The 19,544-nt window shown below is 44.3% G+C and overlaps 1 protein-coding gene across 3 annotated transcripts in view; it reads right to left on the minus strand.

Annotated features, from left to right (window-relative positions):
- Window positions 1-4,324, minus strand: part of Fam81a (family with sequence similarity 81 member A) — a 53,547-nt gene extending 49,223 nt beyond the window's left edge. For 2 of the 3 annotated variants that reach the window (XM_051197885.1, XM_051197883.1), the window contains exon 1: window positions 3,367-3,512. The gene's annotated coding sequence lies outside the window, so the exon portion shown is untranslated. Of the gene's footprint in view, window positions 1-3,366; window positions 3,513-4,303 lie in introns of those variants that run through there. The other variant, XM_051197884.1, reaches the window with a different exon arrangement.
- Between the last annotated feature and the right edge of the window lie 15,220 nt (window positions 4,325-19,544).

Here is a 19,544-nt window from a genome sequence, read left to right on the forward strand (position 1 = left end):
AGATGCAAAGGAGGGTCCAGCTGGGTACACATTGAGGTGGGGGAGCAGTAATGGAGAGCGTGGACGCTCTCTGTCTTACCTGTCAAAGGCCGCTTTCTGAAAGGGAACCTGGCATTTAAGGGATAGAAAGCCCTGGCACAGAGCAGAGTGGATGCAGTCTGAGTTCATGAAGAATACAAGCCTTGTGTTTCATAGAAAAGCAAGCCTTCATGAAATAAGAGCCAGCATCAGTTTAAAATGGAACCAGCAAAGTCTTCATGACTTTCTCCTGGATAACTCGGCAGGCTCGGAGAAGAAAGTACGGACAGTGGGTGGTTTGGGGATTGGAGACTGGAATACAAGGAGTCCAAGACAGACAATGTAACACACACCTTTAATCCTAGCACTCTGGAGTCAGATCTCTGAATTTGAGGGTACTCTGGCCTACGTAGTGAGTCCAAGGTTATCTATCGAGGCTGCAATGGTGAGAACCTGACTCAAAAAAAATTTTTTTTAAAGTAAAAGTCACCATGTCAAGATCAAAGATGTGGCACCCTGAAGGTGGGCTGAAGCATTACTATGCCAAGGATGAGGGGCCTGGCGTTCTCGGTGATGATTAAAGACAGGCACAGTATGTGGACATTGTCGGTGAAGTGGGAAGAAGTCCAAGTCCTCACTCCTGAAAGAGGAAAACTGTCCAGCCTCAGCAAGTCTATGGTATTAGGAAAATGCAGGCAGAGCCCTGGGAGTCAAGGGGGAGCCATGGAGGTCAAGGCTGAGCCACAGGGATCAAGACTCGGGCAATGGAAAGTCATTGATGGGGGGTAGGCAGGTCTCAATGTAAACCCAAAGTCACCAGCAAGACCAGCAGAACAGAGACCAAAGTTAGGGGCTGGTGGTCTTTGATTACGACTTCTAGACTCCAGAGAAGTGGTTTCTCTGCCTGAGCCAGCATCAAATGAGCTGTTTCCTCCCTCTTCCCTCCTTTTCCATTTTTTTTTTCCCTTTTTAGGCACAAACAAACAAAAAAGAAAAAAAGTGTTTTTTGTTTTTTTAAATTGTGTAAGCCAGAAGACAACTTAGAAGTGTCCAGTCTTTGCTTGTACCATGTAGATTCTGAGGCTCAAGCTCAGGTTGCTCAGGTTGTCAGTCCTCGGGACAGATGCCTTTGCCTGCTTGACCATCTTGCTGACAGAAGCCTTGTTTCTTTACAGAAAGGGTTTTGTTTGATTGGTTTGGGGTTTTTTTATGGTCTTAAACCATCCTAATGATTCCATTTTGATATTTGAGAGAGTCTGAATGAGCCTGTCTTTTTTCAAATGTGCCTGGCACTTCAGGGAGGCCACCAGGATTGGGGAGAACTAAGCCAGAAACACAAGGAGAGACTTGAGGTCGAGAAGACAGTACCACATCCTAAGAGTTAAGCTTAGAGGTGACACTAAGGAGCTAGGACAAGGTCATCCTGGTTTTATGAATAAATCCCAGAAAGGGGTGTTCTGGGGAAAGTCAACTTAAAGTCTGTTGTGTGCTCATACTGTGGTAGGAGGGAAGAAAGAGGAGATGAGCTCAGAGACAGAAAATGAAAATACAGGAGTGGGGTTGGAGGACACAAAAAAGGAGAGTTCCTGAGTGGCAGAGGTGTCGCATGGGTTAGCAGCCACAGAGGCAGGAGGGTGAGTCCTCTGCCGACCGTGGCTCTAAGGTTGAGGACTTGTGGTTCATTAAAGGGCTGTAGGCCGGTTGACGGAATTCCTGGGCAACAAGGGTTTTTGTATCTGTATGCTAGCAGATTTCTAATAGGTAGCCCATTAAAGATTTCTAGGCCCTCAGGTAGGCAAGCTGGGAGAAAATTACTCAGATGAAAACTTGGCTTCCCAGCCCTGGATATCAAGAGTGTCCTTGAAACACAAAACCAGAGACATCTCAAGCGTCCAATGATAGGGATCCTGGGTACCCCCTTGTGCCCCTTTAGAGAAAAGGGAAGTTTATGGATGGAAAATATGGAAAATAACTTCCTTGTCATTTTTAGTACCAGCCAGTGCTAAAATTAGAAGAAATGTCACAGTCTCTAAGTCACCTCTACACACACACACACACACACACACACACACACACACACACACACACCAAGGCAGACACAGTGCACATTTTTAAATAAAGAACACATTTACTCTCAGAACCCTAATTCATTAATTTCCGTTCCATTTATTTGTTTGCCTTGTGTGTCTTGTGTGGGTATGGAGGCCAGAGAATAGCTTGTGAGGGTTGGATGGTTCTCTCCTTTCCTGGTGTGGGTTCTGGAGATCAAACTCAGGTCATGGAGCTTGGTGGAAAGGACATCATCCCACTGAGGCATCTTGTCAGCTCCTACCACCACCACCACCAGTCTTTAAAGAGCAAATGCAAATGCTTGTCTCTGCTTCTAAGAGATTCCCTCTGTAGATCCAAACCAGGTTGGCATTTTTTTTTTCTGTGAAATTATCTCTAGCACCAGCACACACAGATTTTAAGATAAGTGCATGCATGCGACACACACACACACACAGAGAGAGAGAGAGAGAGAGAGAGAGAGAGAGAGAGAGAGAGAGAGAGAGAGAGAGAGAGAGAGAGCGCTTCTACACATTGAAGAAATGACTCACTTAATTTGCCACTGCCTACCACTGCTGGGTTTTGATTTTACCTGTTCAGACACAAAGTTTCCTATCAGATCAACTACAGGAAAAAAGTATTCAGTAGCTTGAGCCTGAAATGGGTTTAGGATTTAAGGGCACTGAGGGGGTTTTAATCTATGCATTTTAACAAGCCTCCCTGGATCTCAGAGTGTTCCCCTCCACAATCTCCCATACATTGGTAACATTTCTTGCCACTTCGGGAGCCAGCTCATTGGAAACCCCTTTCGGAATAAACATGGTTAAGGGGCCCTTTCTCAGCTCACAGTACCAGCAAAACAGCCTTGTGCTGCATCTGGAGGGAACCAGGGAACCCGCGGGGGAGCAATGTGGCTAATGCACCCAAGGTCACTCAGCTCTGACTGGGGGGTAATAGACTTGTCCTAGTCCTGGCAAACTCTGCACACCCTTGGCTCGCGTCAAACAGTCCCTCAGGGGGGCTCTGTTGTCTGCTAGATTGCAGCCCCCGCGAAGATGCGTTGCCACTTGCGCTCTGCACCCAACTTCAGCCCTGCGCGTCAGCATGCAGTTAACCCTCTCGCGTCCAGAATGTCATGCGCTCAGCTTCACCCCTAAACCCCCTCTCCCCAGCACTACCCCATGCCTATCCATGGAGTGGTTGCTCCAAGGTCACATCGACTGTCCCTGCGGGAGCACCCACTGCTTGGACTGGGGATGCCCGGCCGCATGGGGAGGAGAGGCACCCCTGGGGACTCACCCGCGCGCGGATCGGGCGCGCTGCGGCTGCCCATGTTGTCGCTGGCGCTCTGGGTGCGGTGGCCGCGAGCGCGGGGCTGTGCGGGGCGAACCCGGCTACGGGCCCGCGCTCCAGTCAGCGCGCGCGCGGCCCGGCCCGGGGTTCGCGGCTCCCCCACCCGGGAAGGGCGCGAGCCGCCGCGCGCCGCCCAGAGCCGCTTCCGGGCGCGTTGCCTGGACGCGGTTGCCGTGGCAGCCCGAGCTGGAGGCTTTCCCCGCGCGCCCGCGCCCAGCCCGCCGGCGCCCCTCCTCCCGCCGCGTTCCCACACCCAAAATAGCCTTTCCGCGGCGCCGCGGGTCCCCACCCAGTCCTCGGCAGGGAGTCGGCGGGCGGGGACTTGCTTGCAGGAACCTCAGTCCTGTCTTAGGGCCCGTCGACTTGGAGGCAGAGGTAGGTGTAGAGAAGGATGGTTGTGTGAGAGCCCAGCCTTCCAGGTGGTAATACCATCCGTCATCCTCCCGGGAATCCTAGCATCCCTTAGGTACCAAGCCTGGTTCCCACCAAAATAGTTGCCTGTGCTCTTCACCTCAAACTGGGAGAAGTTAGGGGTAAGACCACAGTTTGATAAACAGCGCCTTCCATTGCCCCACCTGCACAGGTGATGGAACCCTCCAGGCTACAAGTGTCTATGAGGGAATCACCGTGCCTAGTGCATGTCGGCCCAAGAGACATGATCCCAGTAAGAATGCTAGCTACACTGCTTTTCCTCCCAGTCCTCCTACCTTTTGCTGAGCTCCGAGAGTCCTAGCTCTGCCCCCCCTTCCCATCCGTGTTGGATTCTAAGCAGGATCCACTCGCAATTTTGCTTCCTCTCCGTGGGTGGGATTTAAGCAGAATGGGGATCCCACCTTTGCTCGCCTCACAGCGTCTGGTTCATAGCTCTTACGTAGAGGCTTACCCGATACAGATGCTCCCATCTAGTCTCTATCTAGTCCTCTCAGCCCCCCAATTCAGGGGGAGCTGGGAAGAAAGCAGACTATGCAGCCACTTGCTCAGGTCTGGCCTTGGAATCCTCGATCCTGTAGTTATTTGTGTGGTCTTGAGTTTTCTGCAATTTCCTTGCCTGTAAAATAATAACTCCTCACACACACACACACACACACACACACACACACACACACACACACACACACACACACGAGAGAGAGAGAGAGAGAGAGAGAGAGAGAGAGAGAGAGCGCTAATGAATATAGTAGCATTCATTCAGCCAACAGTATTTATTGACGCTCTAAGGTGAAATGGAGATGAAGATGGAGAGGAGAAGCGGAGAGGACTCTGCTCATCTCCTGGTCATTACAGCCAAACACAGATTTATTAGACACGAGTAAAAAAGAATCTGGTGACCTCATCTCATGGAGATCTGACCTAAGGTTCCTTTAGTGTGATGATTTTTCTTTCCATGTCACCTGATGCACAGTCTGTAAATTAATATTGGATCCAGTCCTAGGCAGAAGGAGCTCTGGGAATTTCCACCATTTAAGATATGTTTGAGGGAGATGAGATGAGATGTGTTTGCCTCACAAGCAGGAGGACCTGAGTTCCATCCTCAGAACCCACGTTTAAAAAAAAAAAAAAAAAAAAAAAAAAAAAAACTCGGCACTCATATAGTGCCTATATCCTCGGGCAGGCTCCCACACAAGCACAGTATTTTTAATCCAGACATGGGAATTTGCTGTGCACTTGTAACTCGAGACCTGGGGAAGCAGAGACAGGCAAGTAGATCATGACCCATTAGTCATTCAGCCTAGCTTTCTTGGTGAGTTCTAATTCAATAAGAGACCCTGTATCAAAAAGGCAGACAGTGCCTGATGAATAAATAACATTTGAGGTTGTCCTCTGACCTCCACACCCTAACAACACACACACACACACACACACACACACACACACACACACACACACACAGAGTGGCCCTGCCTGTTTTGTTTTGCCCTCCCTCCCTATCCTGCTTCATCCTACCACACCCCTAGTAGTCAGGATTCACTTCCTAGGAAGGTGAGAGAATGGAGCACCAGTAGTCACTTTGACAGCCTTCAAAGCATAGCTCATACTCTGGGGTAAGGAGCACCTGAGATGTGAGGGATGTTTGCCAGAAGCACACACAAACCCTTATTTCATGTCTTTTTTTTTTTTTAATCATACTGACTGACATAAGACACCAATTTTTTAAAGGTTCATTTGTGAGTCATGGTGGCCTATGCTTGTAAATCCAGCAGTCAAGAGGCTGAGGTAGGACTGCCACAAGTTCAAGGCCAGCCTAGACAGATTAGCCTGGGTTACAAAGTGACCCTGTCTCAAAGAAAACAAAAAGTAAGAAAGATTCACTTGATTATAAAAAATAAAAAACCCTTGATGCCTCACTACCAGTCCTAAGATTTCAAAGCAGTCCCAAACCAGGGCTGTGACTTCCCACTTCTACACACTCCCCTCAACCTTCTTTTCTCTCAGGAAATCTGTTTTTCAGTCCTAAAGGGTCAAAGTTGAACACACAATTTAAGCTTCCTCTAGTTTCTTCCTACCTTTTACATACCTTTAAGGTAAATTTCAATCAAGTACTCAATTTTCTAGACTTGTTTTTATTGTAACTCATTATAAGAAATGTTTTTTTTTCCTTTGCATTACTTTAATTACAAAACCATGAGTTGTCACAAATTATTATATGCTAGCAGAGGTTATTGCTAAAGACAATTTTCTCAAGGAAAGAAAACCTTCCCTTCACGATGGACTACGACTATAACTCTAAAAATGGTTTATCAAGGAAAGCTCAGCAGGCAAAGGCATTTGCAGCCAAGCCTGAGGCATGAGCTGGATCCCTGGGACCCACATGGTGGGTCCCGCAATCTGCTCTCTGAACTTGACATTTGTGCCATGGCATATGCACCACCCCAACACACAAATAGATTAATGAATGTGATTTTTAAAAATTAATAAAGAAAGCAGTCTTATAAGCTTAGTATTATAGTATTAGTTGCCAGCAAGTCATGGGATAGAAGTAATTGGTACATCCTTCAGGGCCAGACATTTCAGGGAGTTTGTTTTTAAAGTAACATTGTACTGCTGAGTTAACATCCTGTCTTGGCACTGCTGTAGACGATATAATGGACAGGATATCAAACTGGCCAGCAAGCATATTCAACTAGTAAAGATGGAGAACAGGCTGGGCAAAAAGGTTCAGTGTATAAAGTGCTTGCCATGCAATCACAAGAACCAGAATTCAGACTACTAGAACCTACTTACAAAGATGAGTGGTTATCATAGTTGCCTATAATTCCAGCATTCAAAAGGCATAGACAAGGATCCCAAAATTAAGCCCACTAGCTAGACTAGCCAGGACAGTAAATTCTGGAGTCAGTGAGAGACCCTGCCTCAAAAAGTCAGATGGAGACATTCAGTGTCTATCTATACTATCCATATGTCCACACATATGGGAATACACATATATGCATACATACCACACATACATTAATAAATTATTTTCAAAAGCAAATGTCCCAGTTTGGTCAAAAGTGGTATTCCCTCAGGCCAGAGAGATGGCTCAATGGTTCAGATCACTGGCTGATCTTCTAGAGGACCCAAGTTCAATTACCAGTACCCACATAGCAGCTCACAACCATCTGTAACTCCAGTCCCAGGGGATCTGATGCCCTCTTATAGCCCCTGTGGACATGCATACAGGTAGTGCACAGACATACATACAGGTTAAACACCCATACACATAAAAATGTTCAAAAATATTTTTAAATGATATTTGTAAGAATGTAAAGCAAAGCCAGGTGGTGGTGGTGGCACACACCTTTAATCCCAGCACTTGGGAGACAGAGGCAGACCTATCAGGCCAGCTTGATGGACCTACAGAGTGAGTTCCAGGACAGTCAGGGCTACACAGGGAAACCTTATCTTTCAAAGGAAAAGAAAAAGAATGTAAAACAGATGAGCTGAAAACAACAGGATGAGTTCAGGATGGACATATAGAGTTGTTACTGTCTTATCCCAGGCTACCTCAGCAGTGGAGCTCCTCAGGCATCCATTATCTCTTGGTTGTATGCTAGACTATTGTCCTGTTAGAAATGGTCACACATGGGAACGAGAGGAAGCAAAATTTTCCCACTGAGGAAAAACCAGTGATGTGGGGGTTGGGACCATTTCAGAAACCAAAAGGTTCACAGATGACCTTCATGAGTAGTTGTCAGATGCCTGCGAGTCAAGAAAAGACTGGGTGGTGGAGAAATGGAAGGAAGACATTGGTCACTCTTTCCTGTGTTGTATGAGATAGTGTCTGACTATGTAAACCACCAGGTGTGCTGGTTGGTTTTTGTTTGTTTGTTTTGCCAACTTGACAAAAGCTAGAGTCATCTAGGAAGAGGGAATGTCAATTCAGGGTTTATCTCCATTAACCTGGCCTGTAGCCAAATCTGTGGGACATTTTCCCGATTGATGATTGATGTAGGAGAGCCTAGTCCACTGTGGGTGGTTTCACCCCTAAGCAAGTACTGAATTGTATAAGACAGGTAACCTAGCAAGCCCTGGGGAGAACGCCTCCAGCTTCCTGCCTTGAGTTCCTGACTTGACTTCTCTTCAGGATGGACTACAACTGCAGGCTGAAATAAATCGTTTCTTCCTCAAGTGGTTTTTGGTCGGAAAGCAAACTAAGACACCAGGCTTGCCTGGAATTCCTGGTCTTTCTCCCTAACTTGTTGATCCCTGAGATTACACATGTGTGCCACTATGGCTAGCCAATGTTGACTTTTTTCCCTTTTGGGTCTTTTATTTGCTCTCTGACAATTCCATAAATATATATGATGCCAGGTGCCCTAAGAGGCCAGAAAGATGAGTCAGGTCACCTGGAACTGGAGTTACAGGTAGTTGTGAACCACCGTGTGGGGTGCTGGTACTCAAACCTGGGTCTCCACAAGAGTGGCCACTGCTCTTAACTGTGGAGTCATCTCTTCGGCCCCATGATTTGTTTTTAAATCCACTGAGTTCAATTAGTGCTCTCTCTTGCACCATTAGACCCACAGATCTTGTTGGTATCATCTTGTGTGAGTAACCTTAGCTACTGTGTGTTTATGAGTGCCCCATCCAGACCATGCCGAGAAGATGCATTTCACAGCACCCTCCCCACCTCTACAGCTCTTATATCCCACCTGTCTCTCTTCTGCAATGTGCCCTGAACCTGCTGGTCACTGTTCAGAGAACTTCCACAGTGTAAGGAAGGGGGAAATGACTTCAGGGGGTGCTCCTTAGAGAACACTCTGGTAGAAATTTCTTCACTACTGTGAATAGATCATCAGAATGAAGGAACAGAAAGCCCAGTACATCATTCATGCTGACTGTCAATCAAAGCTTCATCCTTAATTCAACAGCATGGTTTCCCGTTTTAAAACATTTCATCATGGCTGAGGAGATGGCTCAGTAGTGAGGGCAGATTCTCGGGGCCAACATAGTGGAAGGAGAGACCTGACTCCTTCAGGATGTTGCCCTCTGACCTACACATATTCTCACCAAACAAAATGTACAAAGTTAAATTAAATAAAAAATGACATGAAATACTCTAGCAGTTATAAGACACCCCCCACCTCAGCAACTAATTAACCCAACATATGTTATTTTTTGTGTTAAAGCTTTTCTTTTTTTTTCTTTTTTGATAATTACAACTCAAAAGACAGCCATTCCTCTTTTATATGTAAACAGAGTGGATATTTATGTATTTGAATATACTTTAATCGACTAGTTGTTTTACTAATAATTGCCATTTGTGTGTAAGCTAATGCTCTCAAAATTATGTTTTATGTATGCATTTATTACTATCTAGACAGCTCACAAGTAATTTTTAAAGCAACAACCAAGCACAGCCAGCCAATAAAAATCATAAACTATTGAGAAGATCCTTCTTTGGGGTATTTATGTCTTAGCTTACATAATTGCTGGTATAAAGAGGGCAAATTCAGCCTCGGGTGTGTTTAAATAACTCACAACTGAGACTTAAGATAGCATAATATGACTTGCTTTAGAGAGATTTATTTTTTTCTGCAAGAGTTTGTGGCCAGAAATTCTAAAATAAGTTCACAACAAAATGCATTCATCCTAAATTCGGTTTCCCACAAGGGAGCATGATAAAAAAAAAAAATTCCATTGCATATTGATTTTGGAAACCTTTTCCTCCTCTTTCCAACAGCTTTCAGAAGATAAGCATCTGAGGGGCAGCCCCTCCCCACACACACTTTGGAAAGTCTACTGCTGTGCTACCCTAGTCCTGCCCAGTCTTGAGGTATTCTCGGATGGGTCGTGGCACCACAGTCTAGACGACAAGGTCTCACACCATCTGTCACTCATATCTTGGCTACTTTGACAAGATATGTATCTTTGGACAACCCTCTTTATAGGTAGAAATGGGAGATAATTTTTGCTTCTGTTCAAGAATAAAATGAAGTGATGAGCTGAGGTTGTAGCTCAGATGGTAGAGTACTCTGTAACAAGCAAGAAGCCCAGAGATCCATCTCTAGCTTAGCATGAGTGGAGCTAAGTGGCGCTCACACCTGTCACTCCAGCTCCTGGAAAATAGAAGCATCAGGATCAGGAATTTAAAGCCATCCTCAGCTATCTAGGGAGTACAAGATCAGCCTGGGCTATAGGGGAAATTTCTCGAGAAATAAAAATGAAATATATATATAGATATATAGATATATAGATATATAGATATAGATATATATATAGATATATATCCTGGCCAGCAAAAAAACATTTGGAATGTCATAAAAATATGTCATAAAAATCTTAACAGGGATAGCTTGGTGTGGAACTCTATAGTAGAACTCTTGCCTAATTTGTGAAAAGCCGTGGGTACAATCTCAACAATAGATAAACAGATAGATAGATAGAAAGAAAGAAAGAAAGAAAGAAAGAAAAAAAGAAAGAAAAGACAAAACAAGTCAGTCATGATGTCACAAGCCTTCTATCCTAGCACATAGCAGGTTGAGGCAGGCAGATGAGACGTTCAAGGTCAGCTTTAAATACATTGTGAGTTCAAGACCAGCCTGGCTCTCGTGAATGAAACTCTTTCTCTCAGAAGAAAAAAGACAGCCCGGCATTGATGGCGCACAACTTTAATCCCAGCACTTGGGAGGCAGAGGCAGGTGGATCTCGGTGAGTTCGAGGCCAACCTGGTCTACAGAGCTAGTTGCAGGACAGGCTCCAAAGCTATACAAAGAAACCTTGTCTCAAAAAACCAAAAAAAGGAAAAAGACAATGCAGATCTTGCACTTAGAAGAAAGTAAAATCAATAGTATACAGTTGCTCTTAAAAACAGAACTTTCCATTATAATTGTGTTGCCCCCCCCCCAATATTTGAATACACTGAAATGTCTTCAGAAGCTCATATGAGTGTCCCAGGCAAGCAACGGGCTGTAGGATTCCCCAGGAGGAACTGGACCCCCCACATAGTCATATAATAAGCTATAGTCACTGTGGACCCAGGGATAGCTTTTTTCTTCTCCTTGGAAACGAAATACTCAGATGACATTTTCTTCTTTACCCTGAGGGAACTCATGCTGTGAAGGTGTCACAAGCTATCTGTCTGTGCTTTAGAAAGTTATTTAGCACCCCCTCTGTCTCCAAGCCCTCATCTTCAAACAGAGGACAACATGGTGCCTGCCTCATAGGGCCTTACTGGACATCAGAGGCAGTGATTCACAAAAAGAAACTAGAATACTTCCATTATCATTTGTAGCATTTCTTTTTATGTCCAAAGTAAGAATGTTTGATCATTCCCCCCCCCCCCAGCCCTTGTCTGCATAGTGACTATGTAACAAATATTGTAATACTCAGCAATTACATCCATTGTATGGAGACAGAATTTGGGCAGGAGTCTGCCTGACTCACTCTTATCATCACTTGCCTACCTGCCTACTGTGAGCCACACCCTAGAGTCAACTGTTTGCTTTGTGAGTGAATGACTGTCAATGTCTGAGACAGCATAGGAGCTGCTCTCCATACCCTTGCTCACTTTTGGCTCTCTTCCAAAGCTTCTCTACTCAAGAACAAGTCTTGCTTTAAAAAAAAATAAAAAAACCAAACCAAAAAAACAACAAAAAACAAATCTCAGTCCTTTTGCCCCTCTTACATCATTCTGTTGAATAAAGTACCTAACAAGGCCCTTAAGTGGCACATGCCAGTAACCCCAACAGAAACGTTAGGAGGGAATCTTGCTGCTTTGTTGCTAGTATAAGGCTAGCCTGGGCTACACAGCAAGGCCATACCCCCCAAAAGGGTGCAGAGGATGTTAGGGTTGGAGCTCAGGAAGTTGATTGTTTATAGAGAATTCACAAAGCCCTGGGTTTATCCTCAGACTGCATAAACTGTGTTGATTCCCTTCTATAGTCCTGGCACTTAGAAGGTGGAGGCAGAAGGATCTGAAGCTCATAGGTACTTCAAGGTCACCTAGGATATATGAGCCTATGAGTTTATGACTCAAAAAGAGGGGGTGTGGAGATACATTGGGCATGCAAACTGGCCCCGAGTCCTACCCCCAGCACTGCAAAAGGAAGGGGCTCAGGGCTGCTGTGCATTTGGTGCTGAGATGGTGGTGGGTTAGCATTGCTGTTCCATCATCCGTGTTCCCACTGCCAGCGGGCATCATCTTTCCCCCTGTGGGTATCTCTAAGGATGTATGTGGCCAGCACTGGCTCTGTAGTCACTATCTCTCACCAATTCCTATCAGTTGCCCTTCTCTGCTTTGGGATGTTTGACTTGTTCTCGTAATCAACAGAACAAAATGCACAGCTCTCCAGAGCCCCCACATGGCACAGGCTCCACCCTTTGAGGTCTTGCCTACCTTCTCAGCATCAGAAGTAGGCCTGGTCCTAATCAAATAGTCACCCAAATCTCCTGTACTAGAGTGGTGCTTAGCTTCCCCTGACTTATTCTTTCTCTCAAATCCAATCAGAAGAGTGAAAGCCTAATTAAACCTGAGTCAATGGCTTTAGATTATCCACAAGTCAGACTAATGATTCTCATCCTTAAAAGGCGAGCCATTCTTGTGTGAAGGTCTCAGTGACATGTACAAAATTATTGCTAATTTACTGTAAGTTTGGAATACAAACCTCTGCTTAAACTAGTTTGCAGTTTCTTACCTCAAACAAAATCAGATTCTTTCTTTCTTTCTTTTTTTAAACAAAACTTTTTCAGCTTGGGTCTTGCTGTGAAACTCAGGCTTCCCTTCAACTTTCAGTAACCTACTGCCACAGCCATCTGTGTCCTGGGATTATAGGCATTCGCCACCGTGCTCAGCTTCCAAAATTCCCTACTATAGCTTTCAGAATCTATTTCTGAATTCTCTGCACTCTAAATCCACCTAGCAATCCAGGCATGGTAGAGTGTGCCTGTCAACTCAGCACTTGGGAGTTAGAGGCAGGAGGATCAGGAGTTCAAGGTCATGCTTGGCTATATAATGAATTTGAACCAGCTTCTAGTGCCCGGTGCCTCACTCTTTCTGAACTCTTACCACACAAATTCCTTCCTACTCAAAATACATCAAGACCCCCACTTTTTTTTTTTTTTTTTTTTGCCTGACCATCCATCCATTCTGCCTCAAATTCCATTTGTTTTGGATCTAGACCATCACATAGTTCACTTTAGATCATCTGGGTTGTCACTTGGGTGGGACAATTCTACCCCACTCGGCCTTTCTAGACTATTGCCATGACCCACACTGATTGTGCCACTCAGCTTGATCACTACCTAAAATCGCACTGTATGTGCCTTGTGGCTTCCCCCCTTAGGATGCAGTCTCAAGCCAAGCATGGTTGTTTATATCTGTTGTAGTCCAACAGGCAGAAGAATTAGTAGTTCAAGATCATCCCTGGTTACATAGTGAGTTTGAGATCCTAGGCTACAAAAGACCCTGTCTCAAAAAAAAAAAACCAGTGGGCGGATGAAAGGGAATGGTTGACAAGACAGCTCACAGAGTAAAGACTGTTACTACCAAATTTAATAATCTGAGTTCCAAGTCCCAGAACCACCCCCCGTCTGTCTGTCTGTCTCTCTCTCTCTCTCTCTCTCTCTTTCTGTCTACACACACACACACACACACACACACACACACACACACACAATCAGTCAGTCAATCCAACAGTGCAATTAAAAATATTATGGTCAGGGCAGGGAAAAATGGCTCAGTAGTTGAGAGCACTTACTGCTCTTGCAGAGGACCAGAATTTGGTTAGCAACACCCACCTAGGGTGGGTCACAACCACTGACCCCTAGGGAAAGGATGCCTTCTTCCGGACTCTTCAGGCAACTGCACCCATGTACACAGAATTTTAAAGCATCATAGTAACAACTCTCTCTCTTTTTTTTTTTAATCCTATTTTTGTTCCCCTACTCTTCCCTACACACACACACACACACACACACACACACACACACACCAAATGCAATCTCCACAGGGAAGGCTACAGAGTGACTACTGTATCCCTCCTACCTAAGGAGGAAACTAACTCTTAAAAACAGACTAGAAGAATTGCTCGAGATCACCAAGTCAGTGCAAGTTTGAAGGTTTGAACCTCAGTCTTCAACTCGAAATGACGGAACCCACCACATTACAAGTCATGCATTGTGCTTCAGTAGATAATTATTTTAATTATCTAAAATTGTGGAAAAAGAAAAGCTGTCTTTGGCACTCATGGTGATTGTAAATAGCTAACTAGAGTGAAGTCATTTGCCTTTTCTGTGCCATAAAATTCATGTGATTGTTCCATAGACAGAGAGAAAAAAAATTAGACCTTAAGTGAATGCTCTTTGTATCTGGAAAATAACTTTTATATTAATAAAATGGGTTTTACCTTAGTTCTTCTATTTTTAATCAGGTAAAGCTGACATTAAAACTATATCTTCATTCTTTCTGTCAGGAAGTTGTTAAAACCATATTTGGAACAATTTGCTTTGTATTTTATAAGTTTATGTACTTTTGAACTAAATTAGTTTTTAAATTAGTATCTTAAATCCTCTTTTTAAAATGTTTCCTAAGCTGGGCGGTGGTGGTACACGCCTCTAAACCCAGAACTTGGGATGCAGAGGCAGGCAGATATTTGTGAGTTTGAGACCAGCCTGGTCTACAAGCTCCAAAACTACAGAAAGAAACCCTGTCTTGAAAAAGAAGCAAAAAGTTTTCTAGCGCCATCGTTGAATGAAAATGTGTTCGATGACCTGCACATTCAGAGTAAGCAGGAGACAGAAATGCAGAAACTGTGTCCTAAGAAGAAAGATGTGATGGGTTCTTAAATTAATAACAGAAACTTCAAATACTAAGTACATGTTCTTTTAAAATGCCCTCTGATTCCTCCTCATTACTCTAAATTTTGTGTCTTTTCATTGCCCTTGCATCAAAGAAATACATGTACTCAATTATAAAGCCAGATTTGCTGGTACTGATGTTTCTTGATCTCTCATGATTATACATCCCTATGGGTATCCTACAAAAGAAGATGAGATGAGAGTTCTACTGTCTACAAGGCTCAACCTGTCTTCGGCTGCATATACTTCTCTTCCCTTAGCTTTCTCAGTTTAGTGACAAATGATTTTTGAGTAAGCCAATTATCAGCAATGTTTTATTATCCTGATTATTGTTCACAACTGAGGCAAGTATGATTGCCTGTCCTTTTTTTTTTTTTTTTTTTTTTTTTTTTTTTTCCCTTCAAATTCTTGGCATTAAAAACTGCTGTGGAGCTAGGCAGATGGCTCAATGAGGAAATCACTTGTTTCCAAAGCATGAAGACCTGTGCTTATATCTCTGGAACCTACTCAGGAAGCTGGGAAGAGTGGCATGTGTTTGTGACCCATGGCATGATGGAAAGTGGAGGCCCTTGATGGGTTGCAGGTGGGATCCCAAAAGCTCCTGGCCGGCTAGCCTGGCCTACCTGGTAAACTCCCAGGCCAGTAGGGGCCCTGCCTCAAATGAAAGATTCCTAAGGGCAAATATGTGAGATTGTCCCTTGGCTTCCACATACGTGCACACACCTATACCTACACATGTGCCCACACCCATAATGTAATACCTACAGTGTTTGCGCTCTCTCTCCTTAGTCCTTTAGGTATCTATCACTAAGTAATCTATGAACTGTCTGACAGAACTGAATCTCCTCACTATGGCCAACCGTATCCGGTACTCTGTCTCTCTTCCTCTCTTGTGAGAGAGTGTCTGGTTTACTCCAGTTTCTTTGAGAATGAATTACTGGAGCTAGTGACTGAGTCTCGAGTTGCTGTTGTGGGGCAAGATGGTGTCTTGGCTTATACTTGCAGGGAAGGTGGAAGGAGACGAGATGATGTAGAGGAAGGGATAAATAAACTTGTGTTAGGGAGAGGAGAAGTGTTTCATTTTAACATGAGCACCTGGGTAAATCACAGCATCACTTATGCAGTAGAGGACTCTGGGAAAAGCAGCTTTGGGGCAGAAATTAAGGGCTTGGCTTTGGATGTGTGGAGTATGTGACTGTCTTAATTTATTATCTGGTTGCTGTAATATGTAGATAGATAGGTAGATAGGAAGAAAGAATTTATTTTGGCTCATGGTTCAAGAGTATATAATCCATCATTCCTGAGAAGCCAAGGCAGTTGTATCTTAGAGAAGCCAGGAAGCAGCAGAGAGTGAGGGATGTTTATGTCACTTTGTGTCCTCATCTTTAGTCCATTCAAGCCCAGGGAATGATGCCGCCCACTTTTAGGATGTATCTTCCTACCTTAATCAACATAACCCTCACAGACATGCCCAGAGGATATGTAGTCCCTCACACATGGACTCAGAAACTTGTCTCTGGTGATTCCAAATCCTGTCAAGTTGACATTATCACATTAATACTTTATTTTTAATGTGATGTTACTATGATAAAAATACCCCACAAAAACAGCCTAAGTGAGGAAACGGTTTATTTGTCTTACAACTTCCAGTTTACAGTCCATCAATGGAGGGCAGTCAGGATAGGCACTCAAGCAGGAGCTTGAAGCAGAAACCATGGAGGAATACTGCTGGCTCACTGGCAGGCTCATGCTTAGCTAGCATTCTTACACAGCCTAGGATCATTTGTCTAAGGATGGTACCACCCACAGTGGGATAGGCTCCCCTACATCAATTAACAATCAAGACAACCCCACCACAGGCCAATCTGATGCCTCAGATGACTGTAGGCTGTGACAGCCAGGACAGGAAGGAAGGCGTGGTGACAAGAGGCAACTGGTCACATTGCATCCATCTATAGGCAGGATGCAGAGAGAGATGAATGCTGACTTTTTATTCAGTCTGGGACACCAGTCCATGGGATGGAGCCCACATCTAGCCTTCTCTCTTCAGTCAAGCCTTCTGGAAACACCCTCATACACATTTGAGAGTTCTAATTCCCATCAAGTTGACAAGATTAACTGCAACACTTCCTAAGCAGACAAGAAGAAACATGGAGAAGGCAACAGCAATGATGACTTTCAGGCTTGGAGGAGAGATGAGCAGAAGATAGCCTTTCCGTGGAGTTAGCAGATGAGAACCTTGAAGCCAGGAGATCAGATGTTGTCATGTAGGGAAGAAGGGGCCCAGAGCCAAGCCCTGCAACACAGAAAGGGGAACAAGTCAGGTCAAGAACCATGAATTAAGGATTATGGTGTAGCTCCGTGATAGAGTGCATGTTTCCCATGCTTGTGGACCCGAGTGCAATCTCCAGAACTGATGAGGAAAAGAAAAGAATATACTTGAAAACCAGAAGAAGAAGAAGAGTAGCTATAAATAAAATGTAATAATTAAAAATACATATGCATTGTTTTGAAACCACATACAGATGTGAACACATTAAATGCCACAAAATTGATGTAATATGAATTTAGTTTAATAAAAGCCATAATAATAAGAATCCATTGACTACCCCAGACAGTGGTGGCATGTGCCTTTAATCCCAGCAGAGGCACTGGGATCTCTATGAGTTTGAAGCCAGCCTGATCTACAAAGAAAGTTCCAGGACAGCCAGAGCTGCTACACACAGACACACTGTCTTAAAAAAACAAAACAAAACAAAAAGAATGCATTGAACAGAGGTTAAGTAACAGGTTGTGTGCATCTGCCACATTTTTCTTGAGAAGATTTGGTCACATTAAATTTTCTTATCCCTTTCTGGTCAGCAACACCGAGATAGATGATAGATAGATAGATAGATAGATAGATAGATAGATAGATAGATAGATATAGATTTGATAATGTAGAAAGTCTGTCTTCAAGGATAATAGTTTAATAACCTCAAGGTTGACTCAGGAGATGGTAGTACATGTTTATACTCTCAGCATTGAGGAGTATCTGGTAGGAGAAATTAGAGCTCTAGGCTAGCCTGAGGTACACAGTGAATCCCTGTCTTAACAAAACAAAAACACCTTTGACTGGACCAAAGACTCTAGGTTTAGACCAAAATATGAGACATAGACAGGAAGGTATCAGGGTCAAAAATCACAGTTCTAAGCAAGCACTTAGGCTGCCAATTCAGAAAAGAGGGCACCTCAGGAGGGGCTCTGGAATGGGAGCAGACTGGGGAACAGCCTGAAGCAGCATCAGGACAGCTTCTGGCCAGCCTTCCTACTCACCTTGGAGGGACTGCCCTTTCCAGTCTGGCCTGCCCTAGCTTGCCCTGCCCCGAAAGCTTGGCCATCTAAGGCTTATGCACCCTCTTGACCCCACCCAGGCTACAGAACTGTAATGTGTGGTGCCCGTTTGTATACACATTAGCATCTGGTAAGTTCTGACCTAGACAGTTAACCCCACTGGGACACCACAGGGCACAGGCTTCAATAGCCTTGGTTTTGAGGGGATGGGGACACATACCCTCTCAGTTGCTGAGAGGCTGAGGCCAGAGGAGTGCTTGAGCCCAGGGGATTGCAGAGCAGGCTAGGCAAGATAAAAAGAGCCTGTCCCCTCCTGGAAGAGCTGGGGCCTCTTTGTAGTAAACAATAGTTCTAATGTAGGCACCCTGGTCCTTAGACTCATGGGAAAGTATCTAGAATTTTGTGTCATAGAAAAAAGTCAATTCACCATGCAATGTGGTGGTTTGAAAGAAAATGGCCCCAAAGGAAGTAGCACTATTAGGGGGTGTGGTCTTGTTGGAGGAAGTGTGCTTTGTGGAGGCAGGCTTTGAGGTCTCATATATGTTCAAGATACTGCCCAGGGTCTCTGACCACCTCCTGTTGCCTGCAAGACATAGGACTCTTAGCTAATCCTCCAGCACCGTGTCTGCCTGCATGCCACTATGATGATAATGGACTGAACCTCTGAAAATGTAAGCTACCCCAAAGAGATGTTTTCCTTTATCATAGTTGCCATGGTTATGAAGCACTGGGAAGAATGGGATTTTAAGAAAATATAGAAGCAAAACAAAACAAAACAAAACAAAAAATTCAGGGCTGGAGAGATGACTCAGTATTAAGAGAGCATATTGCTCTTGCTGAGGATCTGAGTTTGGTTCCCAGCACCCGCATTTGATGGCTCACAGCCATCTGTAACTTCAGCTCTGAGATGATCTAATGCCCTCTTGTGACCTCCATGGGCACCCACTAATACATATCCATACACAAAAATAAAATTTTAAAGTCTAAAAAGAAAAAAAAATTTAAAAAATTTTTCTAGGTTTTTGCTTTGTATGTGACAGTATGTAATTGCTATTCGGCATGAAATGTCTTTGTTTGATTTTTGCTTGAAACTCATCTGTCCCCATTTAAGAAAGCCCCCAGAGAACTCACTTGCTCTTTAGCTTGCCTCAGCTGAGAGAGTTGAGTTGTTTAATTTTATAGACAATGAAGTTAATTCTTACAACTGCAGGAGGGAGGAGCCAGAGTAATAAACCCACAGAGGGCTCTCTCCCACCTACATAGGGACCTACATAGGGTCACCAGGGCAGCTTCAGCTAAAACTTTGTCCTTGTCACGTACACTTACAAGGGCATCACAGGAGTCACCAATCAGCATAAAATCTGCAGGTAAGCAGTGCTTTCCTGCTTGTACTGCCTTTTGCATCTCCATTTCCCAGCAGGAACATGTTTGCTCTGCTTCTTAGTGGGTAGTCCCTAAGGAATGAGTCTCCATTTTTACCCTGCAATGGATTCTCTAGGCCATCATTTCAGGTAAGC

Source organism: Phodopus roborovskii, unplaced genomic scaffold, assembly GCF_943737965.1.
Source record: "Phodopus roborovskii unplaced genomic scaffold, PHOROB, whole genome shotgun sequence".
Classification (NCBI taxonomy): domain Eukaryota; kingdom Metazoa; phylum Chordata; class Mammalia; order Rodentia; family Cricetidae; genus Phodopus; species Phodopus roborovskii.